This window comes from Anomalospiza imberbis, chromosome 1 (assembly GCF_031753505.1).
Source record: "Anomalospiza imberbis isolate Cuckoo-Finch-1a 21T00152 chromosome 1, ASM3175350v1, whole genome shotgun sequence".
In the NCBI taxonomy this organism is placed as follows: Eukaryota; Metazoa; Chordata; class Aves; order Passeriformes; family Viduidae; genus Anomalospiza; species Anomalospiza imberbis.
The window spans coordinates 69,683,815-69,697,317 of record NC_089681.1 but is presented as its reverse complement, the minus strand read 5'-3'; the positions used below and the strand labels follow the sequence as shown (position 1 = coordinate 69,697,317).

Here is a 13,503-nt window from a genome sequence, read left to right as displayed (position 1 = left end):
GTCAAACATTGACTTTAGACGAGCCACAGCTGCACACAGGAAGAAAGCTTCCATCTCCACACACTTCAGAAAAATAAATAAAACAATTAATTTTTTAAAAGTACTTGTCCCATGAATGCTTCTCTGGCTCAATGAATCTTCTCTGAACCACTGCCAAAGTCAGTACAGATATGACATGGCTGAAGGCAAGCATACAAGTTGGCCAGATATCCCAAAAAGAGGAAGACACTTGCTATTTGTACACAACCACATTAGTGTGCCCATGAAATTACTGCTCATTCATTACTTTCTTCACCTCAACAGCACCAAAACCGAACACAGCTATGCCAAGCAATTGAAGCATCACAAGTAGCATTTGTTATAAAATCTGAACTTCAGTCAACAGCTGATAGATTGCTCTAAGTAAAACACAGGGTATGGGGAGAACATTTAATACACATTTTGTCACTCTCCAAATGACCTTGAAAAAGACAGAAACTGTTTCTAGATGGAGGCAAGTCCCTGTAACAAAGGCTAAGAAATGATCTCTTCTTTAATCCATCCAAGAGTCCACACACAATGGAACTGGTATCCAGCCAGAAGGACTGAGCTAGTTAAAACGCAATCATTTTTGGGCTAAAATTATGGGAAAAACTATTCAGAAATGGTTCTGAAGAGAAATCCTAGTCACTACTGTGCAATCCTGAACCCCAGAACCTGAACTCCAAGTCTTCCCAAACTCTGTTCGGTAATATGAAGAAAATCCATGACAGGTCACCTTGCCCCCAAAATCATTCCACATTTACCACAGACAAGAACTGAATAACTCGTTTTAGTTTTCAGTCTGCAACTTTTTTGTTTGGTTGGGATTTTTTCAGGCTAAAGCAGACTAGCTTTATCATGGCTGAGAAAGTGCAGCTCTAAGGCAGCCCCTCAAGAGTCACAGGTGTTCAAGGGCAAGATCTGCCCCACAGCCATCAAGACCATTTCCCAGCAGATACCAGAGCAGTCACCTCAAATGCCTTTATTTGACTTTGGCTACAGAAAGCCTTCTTGACTGGAGCAGAACGGCTCAACCAGCTCACAAGCAGTTCTGGGATTCTGAGACTGGGAACAGATGAGACATTCCAGGAAAAAAAACATTTCAGCTGGTAACTGGTCTGAAACAAATATGTTTTACCACTATGTTTCAGAGCAAGTCAACCAAATCTCTGGTGTTTGAACAGCTATCATGCTTACTATTTTTCATAATATGAATAATGATGAATTTATTACCAGTTACTTCCTCAGTTGCTCTGTTTCATGCCAATCATATAATAAGATACAGCTATACATACCTTGCATAATCTCCTGAAACTGTGAAGGTGCTATTTTTATCTTCTTTAAATGTACAAGAGCAAGAGTAACATTTTTGTTATGGCTGAGTTGCTCAATAAAAAACCCCACCTAGCACTGACACATTTCACATTCATTTTAAGAAAACAACCCAGCACCAGAGGTCCATTTTATTAGAAAAATAAGTAAAATTAAAAAGACATGAATAAACACAACATCTATTTGTTCCACGTTCCAGGGCAGCAAAGAGATCAAACACACGGTTAACCCCCACATATTACAGAAAACTCCCTTCAACAGGTAAACCTTGCAAATACCGGCAGGCTCTGAAGACCCTCTACAAAGCCAGGTTTAGTCTTTAGCTTGTTTGCTTGCGTAGCTCCAAAAGATTCGTTGAAATTCACAAAGAAAAAAAAAATGTTGATGGGTTGCCAAGCTGGCCCAGCAGTTTGCTGCCACTGAAAAGAGATGGGATCTATTCTTCTCTTTCTCATTTCCTTTCCCTGGAAGAGCACTTCACCTCAGCTGCCCGGCCACATGCTTCCAAGAACTGATCCCATCCTTTAACCCAGAAGAAAACCAATCCCAGAAAAAACAAGTACGCAGGATAGCTTTCCTACCCAGTTAGAGAGTCAGCCATGCACACAGTTAGTGAACCACCAAGCTGGTCCATGGGAAGACACCCAAACACTCCAGCAAAACATTGTCAGCTTTTGGTAGCAGTCAGCTCTTAGACAGCCCACATCCTTTGAGAAATGAATATGTGCCTCTCTTCCTGGGGAAAACATTTCTCACCTTTTCATATTGTGGAGCTTTCACACACACAAAAAAATTAGTATTTAAATACTCAGAGGTAAAAGTGATCTGCCTCTCTGACAGCTGCACATGTGCTGTCTTCCTGAAACTCTACCAGGCACTGTCAAATTGACCTGAAAGGCAACTTCACATCCCCTACAGATATGTCACCTCAGCTCACATGAATTTTAAATGAGACCCCTGGGGAATACATCTTGCTAAAGAAGAGCTGGACTGTTGGACATGAAGGACCCAAAAAGTTCTCAGAGAAGAATACAAGCAAAAAACAAAGTCAGGCTGTTACAGCACAGGACCCTTTCACTGCATTTTTTTAAATCAACCATTTTCCAAACACCTGTGAGAAGTTCTCCTGCTCCTGGGAAGAGAAGTGGAATCATTTCTATGTAAATGAAAATCAATTACACATTTACCAAAACTACCTAAGGCTTAGACTAGCAAGACATCTTGCAATGCCATTCTCCTACTGAAGGCTGTATCAATACTGTTGTTCAAAGGACATTGAGGAAGAAAATTATCCAACAACTCAACCAGGCATTACAAGTGTTACAACACACCTAAACTGCATCAGCTGCAACAGCCTTTGCGCTGCTTCTCTGACTTCCCACGTGTTAAGAGTGTAATCCATCTTTGCTAGCAAGGAACTCCACAGAGATTTTTCCTGACCTTTATTAGCATCAGCTCTAGAACAAAAAAATGCATGCCGAATGTGAAATAAGTCTGAGTACACATTAGAGATGTCAGCAACTCGAACAGCATTTGCTCTCCACTCCTACAGCTCATCTCATAGTCTCGCTGCTCAATTCTCTTGAAGCCTTTTGGAAAATAAACACAATGCCTCTTCGAAAACTTTTCAACTGCTAAATGTGATGACTACATGTAATGTTATAACAGCCTACCAGTAAAGTATATCAAAAGAATCAGTTCGTGAAAATAATACATGGACTGTGACATTCCAATCTATTCCTTTCTAGAGCATCATAAAGGGCTATTTCAATTGCTTTCCCCTCACAGGGCTGTCCTGGTTTCAGCTGGGATAGAATTATTTTCTTTCTAAAAGCTGGTACAGAGCTGAGTTTCAGATTTAGGATTAGAATAATACTGATAACACACAGATGTTGTAGTCATTGTTGAGTAGTGCTCATACCAAGTCAACAGCTCTTCCATTTTCTCACCCCACCAGTGAGGAGGCTTGGGGTGAGAAATAGGCTGGGAAGGGATACAGCTAGGACAGTGGACCCCAACTGACCAAAGGAATATTCCATACTACATGGCATCATGCTGAACAAAAAAACTTGGGAGAGGCAGTGGCCTGATGCTTGGAGACTGGGTGGGGATCAATCAGCAGGTGGTGAGCAATTACACTAACCATCACTTGTTTGTATACCCTTTTTCAGTTGTTACTATTTTACCTTCCTTTTCAGTTCTCCTACACTGTCTTTATCTCAACCCACGAGTTTTGCCTTCTTTCCAATTCTCTTCCCCATCCCACTGATGTGGGGGTAAAGTGAGTGAACTGCTGTGTGGTGTTTAGCTGCCTGACAGGTTAAACCACAAGGGTCATCATTATAATCATTTAAAAACTAAAGCTAGGTGCCCAACAGCCAGGGAGGGGAAAAAGACAAACCAAAAAACAACAACAAACTAACTGACAGACCAGGGGATAAAAACCTCCACCACCAAACCCACCCACTTTTGGACTCAACTTTTTGACTTCAGAATTCCTGGAATGATAAACAAAATAATACAACAAATAACAGAACACAACAAAAGATAACAATGTTACAGCTGGTGAGCTTTTTCATAAAGCATTAAAAATGCATGCCTTGTGCATCTAGATGATGGCAAATTTGCCTCTAGCATAAGATGCAGAGGCAAGAAGAACTCTGTCCTCACAATCATGCTGCACAGATATGCTTCTCTTGGAAATTGTTTACTACATCTCTTGCTGTGACCATGTACAGTAACTGGAACATCACAGAGATAGACAGGATAAACAAAAGCAACCTGACCCACCAAGAAAGCATCTGCCAGCACTTGAGCCATTGCTCTGCACAATATCAAGGCCTGAATTCTGACATAATCCCCTGACATCTTGGGTGATGTCAGCACTAGCAGCTATTAGAATGAAGGATGATCCCCCACAAGACATTAATTCAGAAATAATCGATGGTCTTGCCATACATATTTCTCCCTTAACATTCTCCTAAATGGACTTTAATACATTTGAGCCAGAAGGGAAAGCAGGCCTTTTAAGAAAGCTTGTGATATTTTTGTCTTGTGCCAAAGCCATCTGAATTTTTAGCTTTTCCATCTCCTTGAAGTTTAATTCCACACTTGTGCTTTGATATAATAAAAGCTCCTCATTCCTTTCCAAGGATGCTCAGAGCTTTAACAGTACACTAAGCAAGACCAACCTACAGATTTTACCTTCCCCCAGTGCTTCTCACCCCCTCTCTCAATTCCCATTTAAGGAGAGAGAACCTTCTCCTATCTGAATCCGTACCTAGTAGTTTGGCAGACATGAACATCATGCAAAAGAGGGAAAGAAGAAAGTAAGGAGGGAAAAAAAAAATCGCCTCCCCATTTTTATTTCAGCCTTGAAAACTTCTGCTCCAAACCTTTCTAATACACAACTATCTTGTCCCACCATCTAGCAATAAAGTCAGTATCTGGGAAAATTTTTCTTGAAGTTTTTTCTCTAGTAAAGGATTCAAATCCTTGCTGCCAGTTAGTTTTGACATCTACAGATATATGAAGCATGCACAGACACAGAGCCCAATTGCAACTCCCTCACCAAAAATATGTTTAAGTGTCAAATCAGAATCACAGAACAACAGATCGTTCACTAACAGCAACAACAGCAGTGAAAGAGATCTGGGTGACATCTAATGAATTCCCTTCCTCACAGTTTCAAAATTAAAATTAATACCTGAAGATTACCTAGAAACAAAGTTGAGCAAAGCAAAAAAGTAACTTCTGAAAACTTAGTCTATTCTACAAATCAACAACATGAGTTTGGACAGAGCTGCAGCCACTAGATCAAGTCATCAAAAGGGAGAATTTAGATGCTGGGCACTGAAAGAAGTCTCTAAGCGTTCATCAAGTGCTAATCTCCACCATGAAAAGACTCTACAGACATACAGATTCTCCCTTATTGATTTTCTCACCAGGGATGCATAATGGAAGAATGATACTGGTCTCATGGAGTATTATCCACCCTTATTTATCTGCCTTCAGCAACCACAGGCTCAGCTTGGACGCACTCAGTTTCTCAGATTTCTCTGCTGACACAAATCCTGCAGTAAGAGCATGAAGGGAGTGGAAGGACCATGCTCTGATGTTTACTGTGTGAACAAATCCAGAAATCCCCACTGCTGCTCAGCAGGAGAGCTCCTTCCCACTGGGCTATAGGTTTATTCCAACAGGATGGTATGGTATTTCCTCTATGGTTTGTCTGCCAGGAAAGTAATTTCCTATTTTTGTCCTGTTATGAGCTAGTATAAGCTGGCATTGATGGAGGCTGGGAAGAATGAGAGGTTGGTTTGCTAGTGGTTTAACCAAACATGTGTTTACAATTATCCCATTCATCCCTGTCTGTGGAAAACAGTCTTTTTTGGAACGTCCCCATGGTCCTTGGATTTGGCCTCCAAAAACACTGAAACAGACTTACTGAGAAATACATTGAATATTACAGCTAGAGCAACAAAACTGTCCAATGGTTAATATTGCAACCATTAACACAATTGCTGGACATTAAGATCAACATAGCTGCTCAACTTCTTGTCCTTAGCTGTTGGCCTAAGGATGACAGCTCAACAGCAGGAGGGTAAGATACTGGGAAAAGCTTTTGCAGTCTTCCCCTGAGGTCCAACAAAAGAATACAACAGAAACAGGGCACTGTGTTTCTTTCTCAGATATTCTACAGCATCTGCCCACAAGAAGAGAATGCAGAGATGGCCATGATGTTCCCAGAAGTTTATCTAGAGCACTCATCACCTCTGTATTCAAGGACCATGACTATCACCACTGTCCCAAAGCTCTTTTCAGAAATACACAGCACAATATAATCAAGACTTTCAACCACCCTCACCCTCTCCCCAGTTCTCACTTAAGGGAATAATAAACAGAGTCTGTTCCATCATCATGTGGTAAAGGGGGAATTTCTCACTGCTGATCCTTTCTCCAAGAAGAGGTCAAACGATTCTAACAAATATGCCTTATCCCATCATACCTGAAACAGCATAATCTCAAAGACAGCAGTCTTGAAAGCTGCAGTTCCAAAAGAGACAAATTTAATCTCTCTCAGTATCAATGAGGTAGACTTTCACACCATGTGCCTAGATTATTCCAGATCTAGTTTGGCAATCTACAAGCTTGATATAACCTGTAATTTTACTTCATATCGTATGTCAGAGAACTACACATTCTCCTCTACCATTTTACTCACTCTGAAGTTATCATTTGATACCCAGGGATACAATGACTTACCAAAGGTTTCTGAAAGAATTCAGGAAGAACATCCCTCACACTAATTTACAGCAGTAGTTACATGTTGTATTATCCATGATATGGGAGGTGTTCTACTCTGCTAAAAAGATCATCCACTTTAAAATAACTGATCTTCATGACAGCTTTTACTGTAACCATTCAGGAGTGGTAATCTGCATTCCCCATGGGTTAACTAATTGGGATGCAATTAGCAGGTTTCATTAAAAGCTCTCTTGACTTGTAAATGAGCATTAGTGCTGGGCTTTGAAGAACCCATCGTTATTCATCCTGACTATAATTTTGTTCAATCCACACCTGAGTCTCTGGTCAGTGCCACTACAGGTTGCTTGCCTTTAAAAACCCAAGCAGCAGCCATAAAGCTGCTGCCACCTTCCAAGGGAAAGTGACTCACCCAGTGCTCATAATCTCATATTTTTGCAAGTGACTCCTCACCATTAAACAGAATTCCCTGGTCTTTTCTCTTACAGAGACCAGGAAAGACAGAACTGTTCACAAGGACAGTACTCTAAAGCAGAGGATGAACTTCCAATGCCTTCAGTCCTGAGAGCCACGTCCATGTGCTGTGTATGAACTGATCCATCTATGACTTATGAAAGATCCCAGGAAGGCAGAGAGGGAAGGAAGTTTTCAGTCAATTGGATGCACATTAGTGCGAATGTGAACACCTCTTTATTAAATAGTTTCAGGATACCTTGGCACAGATATTCAGTGCTCCTATGGACATTTGAAGTCCAAAAGCTGCTAGAAACCATAACCACCATTATCAGATGAAGGACCTGTATGAAAAACGTAGTGTCTGTCTGTCTCTCTACACACATACCTGCTGACAAGATGGTATCCAGGAGAATAAAGCATATAAAAGGGAATGTTGAATATATCCAACCAAATCTTATAAAGTCAGGCTATTCTAGTTGTTTCATCGCTGAAGATGTTAAGAGACTGTTTGTAGACAGGATGCTCATACTGATCAACAGTTTTCTTTAATGATGCTCTCATAGTGGAATCTGGCTTTCTAGGACAGTACTCTCCACATTCCCGATGCGACAGAGGAGCCATATTGAGCTAAAGGGAGAACCGCTATCCAATTCAACAGATGGCATGAAAATAGCAAAGACCTGGCACGGGACTAGTTCAGAAGTGCACAGTTCAACATGTATAAAGAAAGAGAAGTCATTGAGGTGGCATCTGTTTACTTCATAATATTATGTTTCAAAACAACCACTGGTTTGGGAGAAAAAGTAATGGGAATCAAGAATACTTTGCCATATCCAAGTTTAGATTGCAACATGCTCTCCTGACCAGCAGGCAGTGTAAAGATAGTAAACCTGTAAATAAAGCTCAATGCTAATAAAGGGATTCCTTGGCAACCTCATTCCTTGTAATTCCTAAAAAAGATTGTGGGGTTTCAACTTTTTGGTAAAGGATCTCCATTCCTAGATTTCCCTGGGTGAAGAGTTGCAACTGGTATATTTTGGACGTGGCCAGGAGCAGGTCCAGTTTCCAAGAAAAACAATCCTAACTTCTTAGCCTGCTTTCCTACAGAAGGAGGCTTATGCAATCACACTGTACCCAAGCCAGTTGGCAAGCTGCATGCAAGCCTGACAGAGGCAGAGGTCTCAGAAGTTATCTTCCTTGTTTATGAAAACACTGGGCCAGGTGGGCATACTTAAGAAACACTGCACTGTGAATTGCCATCAAGACTCTCATAGCTGAGATAAATCCAAAGAAAAGCAGGCTTCCTTAGTCTTAGTTTGGACAGAAATGTTAGCACAAAGTAAAGAGAAGCTTTTCCCCTGACCCCATTAATAAAGTTCACTCAAGAGATTTAGAAAAAAAAAGGCCAGCAGAAAATAGTAAGGGGTTTCACCACAGTGTTTGCTGCAACCAGTGAAATTTTTAATTGAGCAAATACTTAAATGCATCCTAAAATGCATACCACTGGACATCAAAAGGCACCCCTCCACCTATTTCCCCACCCCACATTTCAGTGGTCTGAAGAAACACCTGAGTGCATTTCACACACAACCATATACACACACTTCCTAAGACAGAGCTGAGCTGGTCTAAGCAGAAGTTATACCTAGAAATCTGGCCTCATTTAGCACCATCACCTCCATAACCACATGCAGAGAGGCACAGCAGAAGTGAGCAACAGTAGGGTCCCATCCAGAGTGACACCAACCAGGAGCCCCTCAGTTTGCCTGCTGCCACTGCCATGAACACCCAGGGAAGATGACGGTGCCTCCTAGTCTAGAGGGACATCTGCACATTTGGGGCTGTCAGAAAATAAATTCCCAGCGCAACACTCTGGTGCTGCTGGCAGAAGCAGTGCATGACCCAGCTATGCCTCTCCTCTGCCAGCTGGGAACTCCCTGCCTTGGAAAGATACCTCTGCCAGAAAGATCCAGATACTTTTTGCCTATTTACATCTCAAGCACAGATGAGAACGTGACCAAGGATTTCTAAAAACCTTTGTAATGATTCTTGCTAGTCATTTAAGCACTCGCAAGACAGAGGGCTGCAAACACTTGTTTTATTCACAGAGTGCATACTATACACTTCAGCAGAACTGAGATGCAGAAATCCATTTTGCATTTAGGCAGAGCTTTTGGACTACACATTAAAAAACACAGGAACACAATACTGAAATCCAGGTGTGGCTGTATGTGAGGATAAAAGCCAGCTCACACAGTGCTAAGAGAAGGGATAGTTTGATTAACAAAACCAAGGAAAACCATGGAAGTACCACAAGATCTTTAATATGTAGCCAGGGCAAACAAGACCTACTTTAAGAACAAATAACGTCCAAGTGAGAAAATAAATCAGACCAGAACATGGTATAGTGATCACCAGAGGCAAGCGTCAGGGTCTGCTGCTCTGTCAGTTTACTGTTTGCAGGAAAGCTACCAAACAGTACTCTTCAGTCTCTGCTGTTTGCTCTACACTGTGCTGAATTTTGAAGAGTCCAAAGTTAGAGAAAGAAAACCCTAGCAGCTCTGATATTAACATATACCTGTACAAAGGTAGACAGAGGAATACAGCTCTGGAACAGCTCTCCTTCTTACGCTCCTCTGAGAGGTTAAGCCCTGGAGGAAGACTAACAGCATGGGAAGAGCATCCTGCTTAACTCCCACACCCTGCCTCAGCCCCAAAAGCATCATGAAGCACAGCCAGAGCTCTCATCTAAAGTTTCAAGCATATTTCCCCTTTTCCAGGTTTTCTAATCTCCATGTGTTTGTGGTGCTTTTTTTTTTTTTTACCTGTCCTCATAACTCACTCGTTTTAATCCTAGGATTAGCCTTGTTGCCCTTCCCTGTACCTTTTCTAGAGCTGTAAGTACAACTCCTAGCCTCAGAATGCAGGAATAGATGGAGCTGGAGTGTTAATGCATCCTTGCTACACATCCCACAACATCTCTGTTAAAACACATAAGCACCTTTAAGAGGCAAAACAATTTCAGCTGCCCCTTAGAAGCGTAACTGAAGGTGGCAGATGCCCACATCCCTTCTATCCTGCCCCCCCCCTCGCTTTGCCCCAACCCCAAATTCATTCTGCCTTGGCGAAGAGAAAAGCAAACCACATTCTTTGAGTCTGTTTTAGAAAACGTGATCAATGCTGCTTTGACATACCAGCAACACATGTTCCCATTTCAACAAATGGGAGCATTTCAGGCAGACCACCACTTCAGATGGAGTGGGGCTCCTGGCTGCTGAATCAGCACTTTCCATCCTGCTGGCAATACAGTTATGCGACGCTTCAAAGGAAAGCGGGGAAAAGGGGGAAAGGGGTGGGAGGGGGCGCTGGCACTTGAGCAACAGAAGCGGGCAAGAGGATTGTGCAGGAGTTCATCCGCCAAACCAATTAACTGCAAACTGTTCTTATAAAGATGCCACAGTTTCAGCCCCGGCTTGCAGTACCGCGGTTATACAATGAGAGCCATGCGTGCCCGCCTCTCCCCGGCGGGGAGCTAGGGCAGGAGAAGCTCCGCGCTGCCCCCCAGGGAGGGTCTCCCGGGCTAGCGAGGGGCTGTCGGCACGGCCGGGGGCTCGGCAGGACCGCTCTCCGGCGGGCACACGGCCGGCTGCCCGGCTGCCGCCGCACATCCCCGCCGCGGATGAGCAGGAAGGTGGCAGCACCCCGGGGTGGCATTTCTGCGAACTGCCCATCCACCAGCCCTCCCGCAAACCCTAAACGGAGCAGGGGGGAAACCGGGGAGTTTCGGCGGCAGCAGCACCACCAGCAGTTGGCGGGGCAGGTCTTCGCTCCTCTCCAGCGCGGGGCGACGGGAAAGCCCGGCTCCCAGCACCGCCGGGGCGAGGCGCGCAGCAGGCGAGCAAACAAAACGCGGCAAGGAAGCCCCGAGACGGGAAAAAGGGCCGATCCTCCGAACGCCGCGGCCGCCGGCGAACCCCGTCCGACCCCGGGGGCTCCGCGCCGGGCGGGGGGCGCTCCCCGCGGGCACTCGGGGGGGGGGGGGGCTCGCCGGCGGCCCCAGGAAAAGGAAGTTTGCTCTCCTCCTCCTCCTCCCACCGGCCTCCGCTACCAAGAAGCCGGCGAGCCCTCACCCACCCCGGCCCAGCCTCACCCCGCCGCGGCTCCCGAGGGGCAGCAGCCGCCGCCCCCCTGCGCGCTCCGCGCCGCCCCCCGGTCCCTTACCTGCTGGGCGGGCAGGCGGCCGGCACCGTCCCCGCCGGGCGCCGCGCACCCGCCAAGTTTGGGGCGGGCGCAGGGGGTCGGGGGAAGGGTCGTGCGCGGCGGTGGCGGGGACGGGAGCGCGGACGGGGAGGGGGATCCTCCGGGCGGCGGGATGGAGAGGGGCGCGGGCGGGGGAGAGCGAGCTCTCGGAGCCACGCGCCTCAAAACCAACAATAACAAACGAAAAAATTAAAACCGAAAAAAAAAATACAATTAAAAAAAAAAAAGGCAATTAAGTAAAAAAAAAAAAAAATCAAAACACACCCAACACGAACGGGGACGTTCGCGCCTCCGCAAGGCGTCCCCGGGCTGCGGGAGGGATCTGCGGAGAAAACTTCTGCCTGCCTGTCCGCGCTGCTGCCGCCGGCTCCGGTGCTAACGGCGCCCGCCGCCGCCGCGTTCTCCCCTCGCGCCCAGCTGACTCCCGGCGGGCCCCGCCCCGCTCCCGCCCCCGCCGCACGCAGCCGCAGCCCCGGCCCGCGCCCCGACGAGGGCAGGGGGCGGCCGGGAGCCCCGGCGGCCGCGGGCGGTGTGGCGGCGGCGCTCCTGCCCGCCCTTCCCCGTCCCGGGGCGAGCGGCGCTGGAGGCGGCACATCGTGGGGCTGTGGCGGGTCTCCTGCCCTCTAACAAAAGCTCACCCGCAGGTAGCACCGACGCGTGCTTTTCTTGGGAAGGGCTGGTTTTTCTTTAAAATAAAACCAACAGAGCATCTGTAGGCGCGAGGCATTTGTGCGTGGACTTTTTCTAAAAACTCATCGGTCCTGTTCTCACATTTTTCCCCGCAAAACTGCGCAGGGCAAGTGCCCCAGCTCCCCTTCCTTCGCCCTAGACAGCACGGAGCAGGCTCCCGGCGTGTGCCCGAGAGTACGGTGTGCTCTTCAGAGCTCGTCCGTACTGCAAAGCGCCCTGCCCTCTCGGGATCCTCAGGCTGCCACTAGCACTCCTACAGACTGCTGCTGCGAACTTCTGTGCACTGGGACCTTCGCAATTTCACCACGGTAGCTCCGAGCCAACCCATCCGATTTGCAAGTAGCTTGCAAATAACTCGGACTGTGGAAAAGCTCTTTTAAGGGAAGCAAATTTGCACGCTTCCCTAAGAGCTACTGTTTTAAAACGTATTGACTTCCAGCAAGAGCCCTCACACTCTGTGAGAAGATGAATATTTACTTCACTAGACGCAAAACCACCTCTCATAAGAAAGTGGTCAGCTCTATAAAAGGCAATTGAGTCCAAGGAGAAGTGGGAGAAATCTCTGGGCTTTTCTTCCTAGACAGATGCATGTACACTAATGGGAGTATTGTGGCTAAGTGCCCGAGCTGAATATATTTTGAAATGTAACATGATACCTTCTTTGCTCTTGCTCTTTCTTCCTCCGCGGCTCTTCTTTACTGTATATAAAGGAATGCTTTTCTTATCAGCCCATCCTCCGGTCCCCGTGTTTCCAGCCATGCTCTGCTCTCGCTCTGTTCTCACCACTCGCTCTCCCTGTTCAAGTCCTCAAATAATCTCTCCAGTTTCCTTCAGTGTGTCACCTCAGCCTCTTGGACACACGTGCCACTCTGCTGCCTGCTCGCTGCTCACCCTGCTCCACCAGCCCCCCGGCCTCTCCTCGGCACCGCGCTCCCCTCGGCCATCTCCACTTGATGCAGTGCTGAGCGTTGCTCTTCAGTCTGTCAGCACCACTGCTGCCCATCCTGTCCTGCCCTGTCCTGTCCTGACCCAGTCCACCGGGACCTTGTTGTGTGGGCCGTCACTTCCCAGCCCCGTTCAGCCCTCTCTTCCCACTGCCAGGCTGGTTTGTCCTGCCTTCCTGTGAGCCAGTATTCACCCTGATCTTGCATTTTGTGGGTCCAGCCTCAGAGTGCTGGTTCCTCACCAAAGCAGAAGCTGTGTCCTGTCCAGGTTACTATTTAGTGAAAAGGTAAATGCAGGTGGTACCAGATTCTGCCTGAGATTACTCCAGAGGCAAGAAGGTACCTACTCACAGTAGGCTGGCATCACAGTCCCACATGCTTACATAAGAAACTTTCTGTACACATAGATCTAGCCCAGATTGGAAGGGAACTCCAAAGATCACCTGGTCCAACTTTTTATGGGAAAGGGATGAGATTATCACCCTGTCCAATCGCATCTTGAAAGCCTCCAGTTGTTGTGACTCCACCCCACCCC

General features: G+C 46.2%; 1 protein-coding gene across 6 annotated transcripts in view; it reads right to left on the bottom strand.

Moving 5' to 3' along the window:
* Positions 1-13,138, bottom strand: part of GRB10 (growth factor receptor bound protein 10) — a 146,476-nt gene extending 133,338 nt beyond the window's left edge. For 2 of the 6 annotated variants that reach the window (XR_011000859.1, XM_068195896.1), the window contains exon 1: positions 11,599-11,763. The gene's annotated coding sequence lies outside the window, so the exon portion shown is untranslated. Of the gene's footprint in view, positions 1-11,295; positions 11,543-11,598; positions 11,764-11,972; positions 11,992-13,119 lie in introns of those variants that run through there. The other 4 variants (XM_068195917.1, XM_068195926.1, XM_068195949.1 and 1 more) reach the window with 4 other exon arrangements.
* Positions 13,139-13,503: the final 365 nt, after the last annotated feature.